Source organism: Patella vulgata, chromosome 1 (genome assembly GCF_932274485.2).
Source record: "Patella vulgata chromosome 1, xgPatVulg1.2, whole genome shotgun sequence".
Classification (NCBI taxonomy): Eukaryota; Metazoa; Mollusca; class Gastropoda; family Patellidae; genus Patella; species Patella vulgata.
Genome location: NC_065879.2, coordinates 89,141,987 through 89,159,279, shown reverse-complemented (window position 1 = coordinate 89,159,279; position 17,293 = coordinate 89,141,987). Strand labels below are relative to the sequence as shown.

The window sequence follows — 17,293 nt, the reverse complement described above, 5'->3', positions numbered from 1 at the left end:
GCGCAGAAACATCTCCTTGTTCAGCCATTTTTACGAAAAATAACAAAGCTAACGTACCTTTCTGACTTTGACTGGTTCTGTATTTGGTTCAAACTGGAGAGAATTCGGCTGCCACTACTCTATTCTGTATCTTTCCATACAACCACAGTTGTTCGCTGGACACGGTCACCAAATTATGATTATAACATAGTTTGAGTTAATAGAAATAAAACATGATCTGGATGCAACATTTTATTCTAGCATACTAGATATACTATAAAGTCGTATCTTTTTTTTTTTTAATTTTATGTTTTTACTATATTGTGGGAACAACTGGCACACTTCATAATGAAATCAGCTATAGGTGTTCTTACTATTTTATATTTGTATCAGCGTCACAGGCCTATATAACATAGTTTGAGTTAATAGAAATAAAACATGATCTGGATGCAACATTTTATTCTAGCATACTAGATATACTATAAAGTCGTATCTGGTCAGCCGCCAAAGCTGTTCTGTTTTACATGAAAAACCAAAGCCAATTTATACTAAATTCACTTTGATAACACGGGTAATTAATAATATGGAACAAAAGGACTTATGTAAAGACTACATAATTAAATCATTTGTCATTGATAGATTATCTCACTATAAGCATATGGCAGGCTTCAGAACAATTGATGTGTGACAGCTAACGCTAGTAAACGTCATTAGTGATCAGCGGATTATCTAACTTGACCATTATACATATGGCAGCATCTGGTTCTTTATTAAATGAACAATAGTGTGGTCAATTAGAGAACAGTGGAGAGTTTATTACACATGCGGTCATAGGATAATTATAATCTTTTACCTATCACTGTCTCTCACACTATGTAACACCTAGCCTAAAAGTTTTATGTAGAATGTAGAAAAGCGATGTACCCTTCTTTAATAAGTTGATTAGATGCAAGTTGTGTCTTAATATTATTGCATGGTTCACAAAGAAATGTTACAAACACCATCTCTGCATCTGAATGTCTCCTACCAACACCGAGAAGCATGTTCTATTAATCCTTACCACTGCTAAAAATAAATTATAATATTCAGATATTTAAAGTTGTCATATTTTATGGAAGAAATTTGTGTGCTGAAATGCGAGGTCTTTCTCTGGTCTTTTTTGCATACAGTCTTGTGATTCGAGACAAGACCCTAGAGTATGGTGAATTTTTTTGTTTTTCTTGAAACGTCAGCTTTTTTTCTTGAATTAAACGAAGGGCGTCCCCCAAAAAATCCACGTTGATTAAGACCTTATACATGTCACAGAGTTAATATGGGTGAGATCTACCCAATATTTAAAGTCTTTAGAAAGATCGATATTAAAGCGAGAATTTCATATTTTCTAAGAAAGTTACAACATAATTATTTCTAAGTCTTTTGCTCAATAGGTTGTCAACTCGCTATTATGCGATCATAGGTATCATTCCCACACTTAAAAATCATTCACCCCGGAAATAATAACACAATTACATCCCTTGTTTTTCTATCCCCCCATGGAATTGCTATCTTCAAACGTTTGAATTTGAAGTTGAAAATGATATTTTTGCCAATATTTTGGCAATAGTGAATTATAGAATTAATAGGATTATTCTTTAACAAGGTAGAACTGTTTAAAGATACCATCTCATTTAAGGTTTTATTTTAATACATTTTAAAAATATAACTTAAAAATATGAAATTTTCGCTTTAAGCAGTCCATAATATCGTAAAGAATACCAAACTATTTTGATTCTCCTTTACATATTGTTGTATACTGTATATCAAATAATTGCATCGCATGTATATATATCATTGCCACGTCTGGACATGTTCGATTTTACAATTTGTTATGCTTGATCTTACTAGTATGTATAAGTTTATATTATATTGGTTACTATTTTCTGTATTCTGGGCTAGGTCTTGTGTGTTGTTCAATCCTTACAAATGAATAAAATATTGTTTAAACATAATCATTCGTCAAAGGTACGAAACAGTTATTAAACAAAAACAACATTCATACAACTGGCATACCAAAAACAATACCAAATATACCAAACATATACCTGAGACTTGTTATCGTTGCGTCACATCCATAATTACTTTTAATTGATCTTTCTATTGTATCTTTCATGTCGTCCAAGCTGTCTCTATTAGGATTTTTTATCATTATTTTCATACTAAAGTAACCTAGTAAAAGATAATAAATAATTGATAATATATACGTACAGTTATAATGGCAAACACATACATATTGTATAGATATAATAAAATGGGTGAAAATGTACAGTATATATAGTAGTTAATAATTATACATATACAACCATAGTAAGCATTTTTAATAATAAGCAACATTAGAGTGACTAGCCAAAAAGTATACATAAAGTAGACGATAAAATATTATTTGATCGAGTTTAAAATCTGTTTGACATATCTATAAACTTATGGACCTGGTTAAAAATATTAGTGTTAACGTCCAGATGGTAGATTGTGGAACCGAATAAAAAAAGACTGTTTAAATTTTTAAAATCATGTTGTAATTTGTCTATGGTTTCTGTTGTGTATTTGAATGTAAGGAACATCGCAGAAGGTAATGGTCGGGATCTACAGATAGTTTGTATGTATGCGCTACACAATCAGGTGCTAGGATAAGCCGTAATCAAGATGCTTTTAATATAATTTTGAATGTCCAGGGGTATATAGTTTAATTATCTCGATTTACAGGATTTGGGATTGAAACAAGGGAGATATGTTCCCGCAGAGGAGATTCTGGGTAATTTTATATCAGTTATATGTTTGTATAACCTTCATAGCACAAAAGATCGAAAAGGTTTGGGGCATTTTGATGCGTGTTAATCACGTGGATAAAAACTAGGAACTCCCCATTGTAACTCGGCTTTATCCGACCATTCAATGATTTTGATTATTAATCTACAACGAAAACCTATTTAGAAAGTGAACAAGTAAGGATGTCAACTATCCTCAAGTAGAACACATCTTATATAGTGTGTACATTACTATAACTTCACAAAGTGATGCTCTTCCCGAATAGAATCTTGTCTTTTCGCAGAGTCAAGTTTGTAGGTAGGTATTATCGAGAGTCTATGGTAACAGCTTTCTGTAATAGATTCGATATCGAACGAAAATTTGAAATTTTAAAACTGAATCTGGATCCGATGTGTCGTGCAACATTTAATGTAAAATGATACTTACTATTATCTTTGATAGCCGCAACGTCTTCACATTCATCTGCAAAGGAACATCGTCAAATTCTACACTTTTATAATGTGCAAAACATTTACATGGCCAGTAGATTCAGAATTTCCCGAAGCATATATATATGGGAGGAGGAGGAATTATTCTATTCTTAAATTACCAAATTTGATATTAAATGGGAATATTGGGAGCATCTACAGAAAAATATTATTTATGTGTTAAATAAGGAGTGCGTGTAAAGGGGGTCCCTTAAAAAGCGTATGTATATCTACCTTGTTCTAGTATTCTTTTTGCCTGGTGGTGGAATGTAGCAGAAAGTGCCTGTAAAAATTCATCAAAGGCCCTTGGACCACGCTCCACCAAAGTCATTAACAATTGATCAGTCTGTTCTATTCGATCTTTTTCGGACTCTATTGTTCTTTTGTCATCTTCGTCAAATACAAAAGCAGAGAATAATTGTCTGCAAAGTGGAGTGGGTTTTACTATCTCTTTCAGTAGAGTTGTGTAATTGGCCTGTATTTTGCTATACTGGACATCCGGCATTCGTCCATATTCCACATAACCTGTAGCAAAGAATAAAATATAGACATAGGATGAAATTAGTAATGGCTCCTTATGTTAATACTATGGGGACTAAGTTATTCATAAAAATTACCCTATCCCTCCTACCCAAATCTTAAGCCTAACCATATAGCTCATTGAAGCTATCGAAATAGGAGTATAGAGTAGTATCGTCCCTGTCTAGGCAATATTGTCCCGATAATATATTGCATGTCGTATACCCCCATCTCGAATAAACCGGCTGGACAGTAGGACATTCCATCCAATGTCAATTTATTTCATTTATATTCCATTATTCCTTGTTAGATTACACAAAAACAGTAACAATTAAGATGCTAAATATTTGTCACGGGCTTTAATGCCACTGTGTCGGCAGTATGGACAACTAGGATTATGGATCCTGAAGTCAACACAAATTCGTTTTTCTCGAACGAGCACGTTTTTAATATTTACGATAATTGCGCGTGAAGGAATGGTAACTAGTAGACGTGCGAGCCCCCGTCGACACAAATACGTAATTTACGGAGGAACAAGTTGTTCATAGTTGCTGTTGTTCGCGTAGAGAAATGCAAACTGCTAAGTGACAACCCTGTGTGGACCTCCGGTGAACATTGTGAGCTAAACCACAATAATTGAAATACCTCTGCGTTTATTCTTGAATTCCTGTTTATTCTTCAATTTCTGTTTTGCAAGTGAAGATCTTAACTCTTCAACTGTTTGTTTCAATTCCAGGTTTTCTTTCTTAAGTTTTAGTAAACCACTATCATGTTCTACTTCAGTTGATTTACAATTATCTAGTACCCTTGTCTCATGTTTACAAGTGATAGAGTGAATAATTGGCATGGATTCACACGAATTGTGTGAATAAACTGGTTGTGCGGACATGTCGCCTGCAATAAACAAATTAAAAGAGAAACATACATTATACAGATAGATGGTAAAAAGGACTCTGAAAGGTAATGTAAATGCCATTTATTACTTTTGTCGCATTTCAACAAAATAGGTGAAAAATGTTTTCTACCTTGTAAGTTTGAGTAATAATATGTTCAGATAATATTCCAAGTTTTAATAAATTTGCTTGAAATCTTTAATGTTGGTTAGAGGAGTAGACGAAATTATAAAAACGTGGCCAACAGAAAGTATGTTTGACACGTTGGTTCAATAAACAGATTTTAAAAAAAATAAGCCATTAAATTGATTAATTGGTGAACCAGTTCTATCACTGATTTTGCATATAGACGATATTTTTTTCATTTCTGTATTGGTGTATTCTTTCTCGTACATAACATTTACTAGCTTTAAGTAAAAATAAAATAAAACCAAGTACGAACAATCCAAACCATAAGACAGAATTCGAAGTCCTAAAAAACGTTATAGGCAAAATAGTGTATTCAAGCAAAATAGTGTAATCAGCAAATGGACTGCTCCTCGTGTACAAAATAAACGACAAACAGTGGTAACAGGTGTCCGGAAGAGTAAGCTTACCCTGCCTGACGCCACACCCGCCATAGCTGCATCCAAACTATTAGGCGAAATGTATTCAAGCAAAATAGTGTAATCAGCAAATGGACTGCTCCTCGTGTACAAAATACACGACAAACAGTGGTAACAGGTGTCCGGAAGAGTAAGCTTACCCTGCCTGACGCCACACCCGCCATAGCTGCATCCAAACTATTAGGCGAAATGTCGGTAAAATAGCGTGATTGGCCAATGAACTATCGGTATGCAAAATGCACGCGATGAACTGTGTTAACGATGTAGTAGACATTGTCAGAGAGATAGCAATTAAATATATCTAGAATAATAGCCGAGAGAGACACGTTATATTTACCAATCAAATCAATATGACGGCCATAAAACTTTTTAAAGGTTTTAATAAGTTTAGTGCGCAAGTATCCTTGTAGTTGAAGCTTAGATGACAAATGCCTCGATCTACTTAAAAAATCAGAATAAAAGGAACAAGCTCTCGCGTAACGAGTTAGCTGAGACACAAACACTTCATAAGCTGGTGGTATTGGAATGTAACTACTAATAAATGGAAAGTTAACAATCGGAAAGTCAGAGTCATCACGTTTATCGTACAATTTAACACTCAGTTTATGGCAATTGTCAAAATCGAGACGCAGATCCAAGTAGGAAGCGTAATTGTCACTGTCAGTGGTGTTTTTAATTTCGAGTTCATCATGATATATGAATTCTACATAATCACTAAATTTAGGATTATTAAGTGAGAGAGAGAGAAATGGGGTTTTAACGTCCACTCGACACAAACTAGGTAATTTCGGAACTAACATATGGTTTAATTTTATTTCAATAATTTGCTTGCGCGTAGGGGTCTTTAGCAGTGGGAGGAAACCGGAGGACCCGGAGAAAACCCACGAGGTTGGACAGGCGACCCTACTCCTTGTCACGTACAACCGGGGATTCGAAACCACGTCAGTCGACTCAATGACAGACTTTATGATACAGCGCGCGCACGCTAACCATCAGCCATTCAACCCCCCTCCCCTGATTTTTTAGTGATAAAACATCATCGATATATCGATAAGTGAAATTAAAAAGTCTGACTGATCGTTTAGTGGAATATCTTATGCTGCTGATGATTTTACTGGCGATTGCAGGACTAATCTACGTCACTGTCCCGACATCTAATAAGAAATGTTAAACTATTGCACACGTGTATATATTTACATTCCAACTTACTGATCTGATTGATATCATATAAATAAATACGGCTTATGATATAACTACACAAGGCTCAACGGTTCCCGTCAATTAAATAGCTTTACTTATATATTTTAGATTGGTTATAGTAAATTATACATTCATCTAGTGTTAACTCTTCTTCTTAGTTAAGTGGGTTCACCAATTAACAAATATCTATTAGATATTGTATTAGATATTCATCTAGATATTCTCTCTGTATTGTCTCTCTCATTACCAAGCTATCACTGAACTGAACGGACTTATTGTATTGTCACAGCTCTCATTTCATCCAGGCGTAGCAACTATGTTCAATCTATGTTGAATGTCTGTTAAACACACCACTACCTAAGTCATTTAAATCGATAAACAGGAGTAGTAGAAATAATAAAATAGAATATAGCGAAGTGGACGTGGTTAAGTCACACAAAATCTATAGCTATAAAACTAAAACTATTGCCGACGAAATCAAAACCAAATAGGGAATCAAAGGCACTCCGAAACTAAAATATTGACAAATGGGAACGTACGATGGTGAAAATGCCTGCAATGGTGAAATGGCGGAGTAGAAGTGGTAATTGCCCCACCCCTATCTGTAACCCAGAAGCAAGGTGTTATTCATGTTGTCCCATGTGAATACTCAAACGAGGAACTCTTAAAAAATCACCAAACCAATGGTTATGAAGTAGTAAGTGTATACAGGTACAGCACCCCAGATGGCAAAACATCAGAAAACATATAAGTCACGATTAAAAAGGGACAGGTCCCGGTAAAAATAAAATTAGGCTATCAGAGAAGAACAGTATACAGGTGTATTCCCCGTGTCAAAATGTGTAGAAACCGGTCATGACCAAGCTCACCGTAAAGGTAAATCAGTGTGCGAAAAATGTTCATACTCGCACAGCAGTAATACCTGTTCATCTGAGGTATTAAAGTGTGCTAATGACTAAGTCGTATCTCTATACATATGTATGTATACAACGAAATCAAATGGGGTTGAACGTTCTACTGTTCTGTTCTGATATAATAAAGCTTTTAAAACAAATGTGCTGGAGCGAAAGTCACAAGTCAACTGACAAAACTTGCACCAAATTCATTGCAACAAAGGAAATTCTTAGAATTAAATATGCTAAGAACATTTCGTTTAGGTGGGGGGGGGGGGCTTTGTTTAATGTCATTCATGTATACACAAGAAACGAACGTTGAAAGGCAAACATTATATGCTAAATCAAATTTAGATAAGAATAAACCATTTAATCAAATAATCATTACATCGCAACATTCAAAGACAGAAACTCTTTTTATGAGTTTTTATTAGAAACAGCACTTCGGGTGATCACTCGTAAAAACAACCAAACGAGCAAGGACTTTGTAATTAACGTCATAAAACAAAATGCCAAAAAGTTTATTATTGAGAACCAACTGGAAATAAATAGCACAGTCCTTATTCCAGCGATAAACAATACTCAGAAAGCTGAATCGGATATTAAGGTTTGTGATGATGGGGTGTTATCTGACCACTCACATGATTACATCTCACATGCGGCTAAATATAGAAAATATATAATAATGGCTCAACCGCCGACCCCGTCGAACGAAGGGGGAGCAAATCTCCCTTGAAAAGGAAATTTCCGAAAGGACAACGGTTGTGTCCGTCCATCCAAAATAAATAAGACTAATACTAACGAATGCTATAACTGGCTAATTAATAAGAATTAAACCCTGAAATCAAACTAATCCAATAATTTACATCGGTATATCCAATAAGTTAAACATAATGCAAATTAATACCAATGGTCTCACATCACGTATGGCAGAATTTAACCACTTTGTTAGCAAAATTGACATAAAATGGATATAGGAAAAAAAAATAGGTCCAAAGCAGGAGGACCCAAAACTGACTGGATACACATTTTTGCGGAAAGATCGTCCTAACCTGACAAAGGGGGTTCCGGGGGTGTTCCAACTCTCATACGTTTATTACAGTAGACTCTGCTGAATTCGAGGTAATGGGATTAGAATTGGCTACAACCGACAAACAAAGAATGACCGTAGTTAACATTTATAATCCGTGTAAAATTATTGATGAAGAAGCGTATAAAAAATATATGATCAAGTAAAAACTAATAATATTTTTTTATGTGGAGATTTTAACAGTCACCACTCCATTTGGACTCTGCCTTTAATGATAATGCTGGAGATAAACTGAATAGTTTCACTGAAACTTCCAATTTTGTTCTATTTAATAATGGTGAGATAACGTAAGTAATGTAAACTTTATGTAAAATTTACGTTAGATTTACACCAGAACATGACGTAAACTTTCCGGTAGATTAACGTCATTTCCTGATGTTAAATTAACGTTAAAAAATGAGCAAAATGATGGTAAACTGACTTACCATTTTTACGTAAATATAACGTCATGATGTTATGTGGGGTACAAGAGGCGGCCATTTTGTCCGACAATTTTGTTCCAATTTTCACGAAATTCGACCTCAACCGACATTATGGGGCTACGGTGATATATTTATACGTTTTTTTTACGTAAGTAGCGTAAACTTGACGCGTGTAAATTCGATAATTTAAATGAATCCCAAATGCAAATACGTAAAATACTATAGGGCTTATATACAGTAGAGATTATCTGAGTTCTCTAAAAAGATGCTCTGGTTAATGTATTGAAGTTTTTTAGCTAGTATCAGTGACAAACGAGAACTAGGCTAACAAGGATAAATATGGAAGTTTAAAATTGGGCAATGGCATCATAGTCTGATGATCCAAATATAGTAATCACATGCTTTAGACACACGGGCAACTGTCCTCCTTGTGCCCATATTATTACAATGGGTATGTGCAGCTGACCAATCCGATAAAGGAAGTACTTGGTCAATTTCCCGGGGCTCAATACACGACCTATGCACGTATCCTCTTTATATAAGAAGAACGGGGTTAATTTTCCACTCAGACATCATGAGGAGATCGTAAAGAAGACATCATTGAGAAATCCTAGACAAGATATCATTTGGAGTTCCCAGAGGAACATCATACCCAAAGCCTCCTCAGTTGAGAAACTGGGAAATAGACACCATTCACAGGGGAACATCATATCCACAACCTTCTAGGCTGAGAAACAGACATCATTCGGTTCCCAGGGGAACATCATACTCACAGCCTCCTCGGATAAGAGGCTGGGAAACAGACATCATTCGGTTCCCAGGGGAACATCATACTCACAGCCTCCTCGGATAAGAGGCTGGGAAATAGACATCATTCGAGTATCATTCGGACATCATTTAGACACCACTTGGATTAGAACGCACCGTTAAATCGTAGGAGAGCCATATGATGCTGTGGGGTTCTTTCAGTAAACATGTCCTACGAAAACGTTTGGTAGAGAGAATGATGTTAATGGTAATGTATGCTTGTAATTTATGTATCCAGTGCTTGACATAAAAATGTAGAAACGAATTGTGGTAACCATAAACTGAATAATCGGAGTTAAATAAACGTTTTGACGATTGGGCTAAATTAAGTGGAGTCCTAGAGTAAAGAATTACAAAAAAAAACCCAGAGACAATACAAGACGATTAGATCACAGGGCTATTATAATATGTAGCAGAGGAGAGAGTATGCGTCACACGTTGGATGTGATGAGCTTTGTTGGAGTGTCTTTTCACATGCGACCCATAAGACATCGTGTTACATAAGCACTCTTAAGACATTAATTATCCTTTAATTATATTGAAAAATAGAACAGAATACTATTTTGTCAAGACCAATTTTAACACCACATGAAGATGAGGCAGTTAGATGTGTTAACTGAAAAAGATAAGAAACTACTTGTCGAAACGTCGTGCCATATTTGTATAAACCAGTGATTGTTTTCCATATAAATTGTGTTATGTTTTTTAATGTGCTCAATCGTTAAATACCACTGAAGGATTATAGGCTTTTGCCATGTTGTTAGGAACCAAAATATAGGCCTTGATTTAGAGTTATATCCCATATGATGTTTATAAAATGATTAACAGCATTAGCACATGTCCACCCAATTTTAGACCCCTTGACAAATATTCCGCTAAAACCACAAGACATCTCTATGGCTTAAGCCATTTTGTTAGGGAACAAAATATAGACGTTGATCCATGAGTTATATCCCATAAGGTGTTTATGGGTTATAGGACAACTTTGCAATTAAAATATTACCCTAGTCCCCCAGTTTTCTTCTTATGAATATTGGACTCGTATCTTAAGGTGTATTCGCTCGGAAATCTTCAATGGTGTTATGTTTCTTGACAATTTTAAGTAGTTTGGTTAGTGAAATAACTTTTGTCACTGCATTAATTGGCGTGTAATTGTACGTATATCTATTTTTATCAACCGAAACCATAAACAGGAAGATATTATATAGTATTAAGGTAATAGGTGCATCTTATCTTCAACAATATAAATCGTTGGGTCGAATACAATGTAGAATTCGCATATTATTATGGAACATTGTTGTGTGTACAATTTTACTATTACACAAAGACTTTTCAGAAAAAATACAGATTTATTAACACTAAACTCTTACAAAGCTTCCACACACAGGCAATTTAAGATGTTGTAGTGCTATACTGATCTTTGGGATTGCTGGACGGTATATTTATGTAAAAATCTATTTCGACCAAAATCCATAGTCTTCAAATTGTTTTGCCTGTAGCACATTTAGACTCATTTTGTCAGACATATCAAAATATTATTCATAATGAACATACTATACCTGTTTATATATTCATGTATTACGCACCAGTATTGAACTATATGTTCAAGGGAGCTAACTAACGTCGACAGAGTGTAGTTCCAGTAAATACATATATCCTTTCCCCTTCTTTTCACATTTCTGCACCACACTTTTCGCTTGACGTGAGATCTCGAATTGATGAAATAGACCATGTATTTTTATTTTCAATTGGTTACCACTAAGGAATTTGAGGTGGAATGATCGGGGGTGAAGAGGCGCATCCATTTGTGGGAATTCCCAATGAAAAATTACCTTTTTATATACAAGGGAAATAATTACTAGTTTTCATATAGGACACAGGCCACCATTTATTGTCTTCCTCCGCTTTTGCATGGCCAGTTTAGCCGATGTTTGAAGAGGGTTTGAATTGCTATGTTTTTGCCTGGTTTTGGTAAATATTCATGGTAATGATATGAGCATGCTTTTGGATGGATTTAGCGCTCTACAAATGTACATTATTATTATGGACGTATAACGGAGTTGACGTATGGGTCTACAATCGAAGAAGGGTGTTTTGCTTAGACAATCAAAGCGATTGCATCAGACGAACAGGGTATGGCGTACGCTTTCAGAACCAGGAATTATTTTTTACTCGTTAATTCTTCGTCGGTGAGCATGATGATGTATTCAATGGAATCAGAACCTGTTTTTTTTAATCATCGGATAATTCAATCTCAATTAGTTCTATATTTAAATATTCTTATTGGGCAATCGGGGAATTTCGTGTGTTTTCTGAAGCTGGTGTCTTGAGCATTATCCGTTCACCTAAGCCAACTAGTTGTTCCCACATCTCTTGTAATTCAAATTTCAGATGTGCTTCTTCCTACAATGGCTTTGAGTATTAATATCAGACTTCCACCAGGCGTCTTTCTCGAAACTTCGCAATGTTATATAATTAGGAAACTTTTAAATAAAAACTAAAATCTCATCTATATCAATCCTATTCTAAGGTGTGAACCATAAAACTGAAGTGCTAAACAAACCTGCGCCATGAGCATCCTTGCAATATAAATATTCGTTATTATTATTATTATTGGAAATTATTTAACGAACAGTTTTCAATTTGTAAATAATCCACGGGTCCAGCTATGTGGTTTTTACTGCGAGAGCTTACCTTTTCCACATAAAGCAAGATGATTCTTTTTCCCTTTTGACCTTTTTTTTCTTTCGGCATTGGTGATACCAACCATCCTGGACCTTCTGTTTTATTATGACCAAGGCGGAGATGACTCTCCTCTCTTCTCGAAGGACAGCGAAATTTAACACCGCTTTTAAAAGAACCCTTTTTATGTTTTAACTCTATTCTTTAATTCCTCTTTCAGATGTAAATAATATTGATTATATTTTCTATGGTGTATCCAAAGCAAACCTAAGAGGTTGGGAAGGAGACCTTAGGATCCAACGTGCAATTACATTGGAATTATGATCGGTTTAGGGTGTGGGGGTGGTACATTTGCTTTGTGGTAAGGTTAAGTCACCTAATAGAGGGTTAAAATTATCAAATCTTGACCTCGCAAGGTTTTTTTTTTTGCATCTCTTGATAAAATAGTTCTGTATTTTTTCAATATTGTGAATATTAAAATAACAAACTTTAGATGTGTGATTAACTTGTGCTTCTGTTCTTGTATTTAAACTATGGCTTGTATATAAGTGCAACTCCACTACCACGCGAGCCCCGTGGGCGGTGTTTGATAGAATAACCGTTAGGAACCAGTGCAGCAAGAGTCGATGAGTCCAAAATGTCATCATTTAGCCACGTTTCAGTAATGCTGCATACATCCAGAAAATTTCTCGATGATAAAATCTGACAAGCATGTTGTTTTATTTCTCACAGATCTAGCATTTAACAACCGAAAAGAAGATATTGAATTTTCATCTTTGAGTTCTCTAGTTTTAATGTGTATTAAATTACTGTGTTAGCTGTTGCTGTTAAATGAACCAAATTACCATAATTGATCCCACTGAATTGATTAGAAGTAAAGACATTGTCCAGTCATGTTGTACTTTGTTTATGTTTACTACAGAAACTAATGATAAAATATCTGGTCAGTTCTATTCCGAAAACTTACAAAGTCTGACCAACGAATTGTCAATTTCTATTACCATTATACAAGCTATAGTCAACAATAACAACATCAGTGTTAAGGGCTCAACAAGTATTATCCTAAATCCTGAGAGCCATGCTAAGAATGGAGGTAACGAGTCTAATGATAATACATCTAGTAGTTATGTTTCTTCCACCCCCATTAATACCCTACCTTCAGTAGGTCAAAGGTTTTTACACGCTAAAAGTAGTATTGACAATCCATTAAATGACATCCCTGAAACATCACAGTCAAATGTTAATTGTGACACCAATGCCTTATTGTTAGGATTTTCAGAAAGGGTGGGGCGAGCTGTCTCCACTTGGGAGTGACGGGCAATCAACCAAGCCACCAACCGGCTCGTTTTGTAGTAAATTACGATTTCCAATTAATCTGACTGTTTAGCAACATGAGTTTCGGTACCTACCTACCAGCTGAGAGGTGATCATTTTTGTTCTTTACCGCGAGAATATATGGGTCAAAAATTGTTCGCCACCGCAAAAAAAATGGATCCGCTCCTAGGGTGTGATAAAGACAATGAAAGAAATAGAAGTCTTGATAGTTTATCAGAAACAGTAATAGATGATCAAAGGTCGAGAGGGGAATCCCCGCTTACTGAAACATAAGTTTAGAGATCACACAATTTACACATTAATATATTCAGATTTGAAAATTATTTTAGAAAGCAGACTTTGGAGACTGTTAGCCCTGTTATTTTTCTAATTATTATGTTAATTTATTCAATTAATGTTCAACAAAGAAATCGTCAAAAGATTAAACAATTTAGCAACATATTTAACAGATTAGATATATTGTATGTATATAAGACATTTTAAAATTAGATGTCAATCATAATATAAAAAATGTTGAAAATGAAATTGGTTATAAGTTGTACACTGCATATAACGAAACCCAAATATTATACAAAAGCGTTACAATATACCTGAAGAACTAGAAGTAAATGCTAATAATGCAAATATCCAATTGTGTAATATATAAGGTCCCTGCAAGAGAGAATTTAAAACCAAATACAAGAAACTTCTTTAATATTTCAAAACTCTGTATTGTCCACAACATTCATAAATTATAAGAGGTGATTTCAATCTGATTGAATCCAATAAAGATAATAAACTTGGCAACATGAACAGCTATCCAAAATAAGCAATAAAATACCAAGGCCATATTCAACTCAACCTAATATCTCTGATGTCTACAGAATTATCTCCCCTGATATCCATTTTTACCTTTCTAAACACACAGGGACAGGCTTGAAGATTAGATAGCATATTCCTTTCCCTTTCACTGATCATCAAGTAGTGTAACTTAATATCAACCAGAATATGAATAAATGGGGTAATTGATTTTGGAAAACATACAATGGTGGCAAAAACGTAAAGCAGCTATTAAAAATATTTCACAAAAAATTTGTCAAGCTTTAACATTCCAAAACAAACATGTCCTCAGAAACATTTGTCAACAACTGGAAATAGATGAAGTTCTAAAGGCCTTGAAAAGTTTCAGAGCAAACCGTAGTCCCGGTATAGCCGGCATTCCAGGAGATTTCTACATTAAATTTTACATTAAATTCTTTGACACCATAGGAACCAATATAACAAAAGTAAAAACTGGCATCTATTTACAGGGTGTATTAGCTAACACAATGAGAACTGGTATAATAACAATTAATTATAAGAATGCAGGCGATCACCGACTACTTCAGAACTACATATTGATAAATCTGTCAAGTGTCGACTATAAAATCATAAAACTACCAATTTTAAGATGAACACAGTTATTAACAAATTAATCTCTAAAACACAAACTGGACCCGGACCAAATAAAAGCATTTTCGATAGCTTGTTTTTGATCGTATTGAACACAATTATTTAAACATTCACTAAAATATAAGAATTTTCCAAATTATAGCTTTAATTGGGTTACAATACTGTTTAAAAACTTGGATAGTAAAGTTCAAGTAAATGGATCATTTTCATAAAATATTAAAATTGCCAGTTTGATTCATCAAGGATGTCCATTATCCATGATCCTTAATTAAATTCCTTATGTATAAATCCCCTTGCTTCGTGAATAAACAGAAACATCTTTATAAAAGGCATCAGAATCCATAACAACCCATCAGAGATTAAGCTCGTTCAACATGCAGAGGACAGTTAACTTCTTGAACAATTTTGGCACCATATCTGGCTCTCAACTCAATCATGATAAAACCGAAATCCTCTGTGTTGGTAAACCATCCCAAGACTCGTGTCCTGAAAATATAAACATTAAAACGGACGCAATTAACTTATTGGGCAATTGGCTTAGGATTAATAAAATGGAAACACTGGTTAGCCTACCACTCATCATAACAATAACATCAACTATATATTAGTCGCTGGTCTACTTAGAACCTATCCATTTAAGAAAATGTTTGCATTCTAATCAAATACACATTAAGCAAACTCTAGTTTGTTGCTCGAATCATTCTTCCTTCTCCTTATAATATTACAAACATAAACTAATATACAATTTTATTTGGTCAAACTCGTGTGAAAATAATTAGAAGGAACACCCTGAATCTCGTATACACAGCAGGTGGGTTAAAAATTCCAAAGGTTGATTTAAAAACTAAAGCCATGCACCAACAAAACATAATCTATATTTTTATTTAAACCCATCACAAGAGAAAATCTACCACACAATTAAATACATTCACTCTGAATATAAAGAGATTAAAACCACCTACATTTATTTAAAATGAAACATGAAATTCTCTAACAAAATTAAGCTGAAATAGACTGGTCACTCATTGATAGTAAGAATGTACAACCAAAAATAAACAAACACCTACCTCATATAAAATTTGAAACAGTTTGGCATAATTTACATCAATGTGTTATACTATCTGAAATGGAAAAAAGAATTAATGTACAAAAGATATTCTCCACACACGAAATATTTACGTAGATATAACTATAAATGTCCATTTTGCCAAAAAAAACTAATGAAATCTACAGCCATTTCTTGTTTAACGCTGACCTAAATGGCATCACTGTAAATCCTTCGTTACTACACTTATAAACGATATATATTCCACAAAACGCTTTCATATAAATAGCACATTGCATTTACACGAGGATAACATATATAATATATATCTGTACCTCTGGATCATATGGTCTAACCGAATACATCCCTTTGCTTCCAACATCTTCAACCATCTCATATTACCAATTCTATTTGCCTCTCTCTTAATTACCCAGACGCTTATTGCTGATGATAAAACTCAGATCCTTGTGTGCTATAGAGAGGCAGACCATTAAATAACAGAAATTATTTGGTAAAGATAGAACAATATCCTTATATATATTTAATACTTTCGATATTGTTGTATATATCCGAATGTATATATAATAGTGACTAGGCTAAATTAAATTGTAATTCTCTGTATATACCACACTGTATATAAAGTGCTGTTTTAAGACAATTTGGCTAAATAGTGTATTTTGAGGTTGAAAATGATAGTTTATGTCGTGGAACCATGTTCCATTTAATTCAAATGCTTATACCAACTCTTGAATCATTCCAAGAAAACTGATTTTACTATTTTGGACGATTGGTGCCATGCCATTATCATTAATTTGGCTGTGCAGAGAAAAGAAAATGAAATGTACCTGGTCAGGGAGTGTTACCCAGACTTTTTCTAAGGGGCTCAATGTATAAAACAGAAAAAATCCAAAGTAAGTTTAGCTAGGAATGAAAAGAAATGAATGCAACCCCCCTCCCCCCGCCCCATGTTCCTGAAGCAACGACCGCGAGTTTTACAACATCTGGACGTTGCTATGTTACTTTACATTTCCAAACGTATAGCTACGTTATCTACATACACGTGAACAATAGCGCCCAATCAGAGGTTGTGACACAGCGACCTCCACGGAAACCTTGACATTGA

General features: G+C 34.5%; 2 long non-coding RNA genes across 2 annotated transcripts; both read right to left on the bottom strand.

The window, feature by feature from the left end:
• Positions 1-310: 310 nt before the first annotated feature.
• LOC126817248 (uncharacterized) lies at positions 311-11,334 on the bottom strand. Its single transcript, XR_007678956.2, has 6 exons — positions 11,237-11,334; positions 4,413-4,661; positions 3,483-3,773; positions 3,208-3,243; positions 2,061-2,184; positions 311-1,044 (listed from the first exon to the last, which is right to left on the bottom strand). It is a non-coding gene; the product is annotated as an uncharacterized LOC126817248 (long non-coding RNA).
• A 2,211-nt stretch (positions 11,335-13,545) lies between these two features.
• LOC126817608 (uncharacterized) lies at positions 13,546-17,043 on the bottom strand. The gene is made up of 3 exons (XR_007679084.2): positions 16,506-17,043; positions 16,193-16,246; positions 13,546-15,611 (listed from the first exon to the last, which is right to left on the bottom strand). It is a non-coding gene; the product is annotated as an uncharacterized LOC126817608 (long non-coding RNA).
• Between the last annotated feature and the right edge of the window lie 250 nt (positions 17,044-17,293).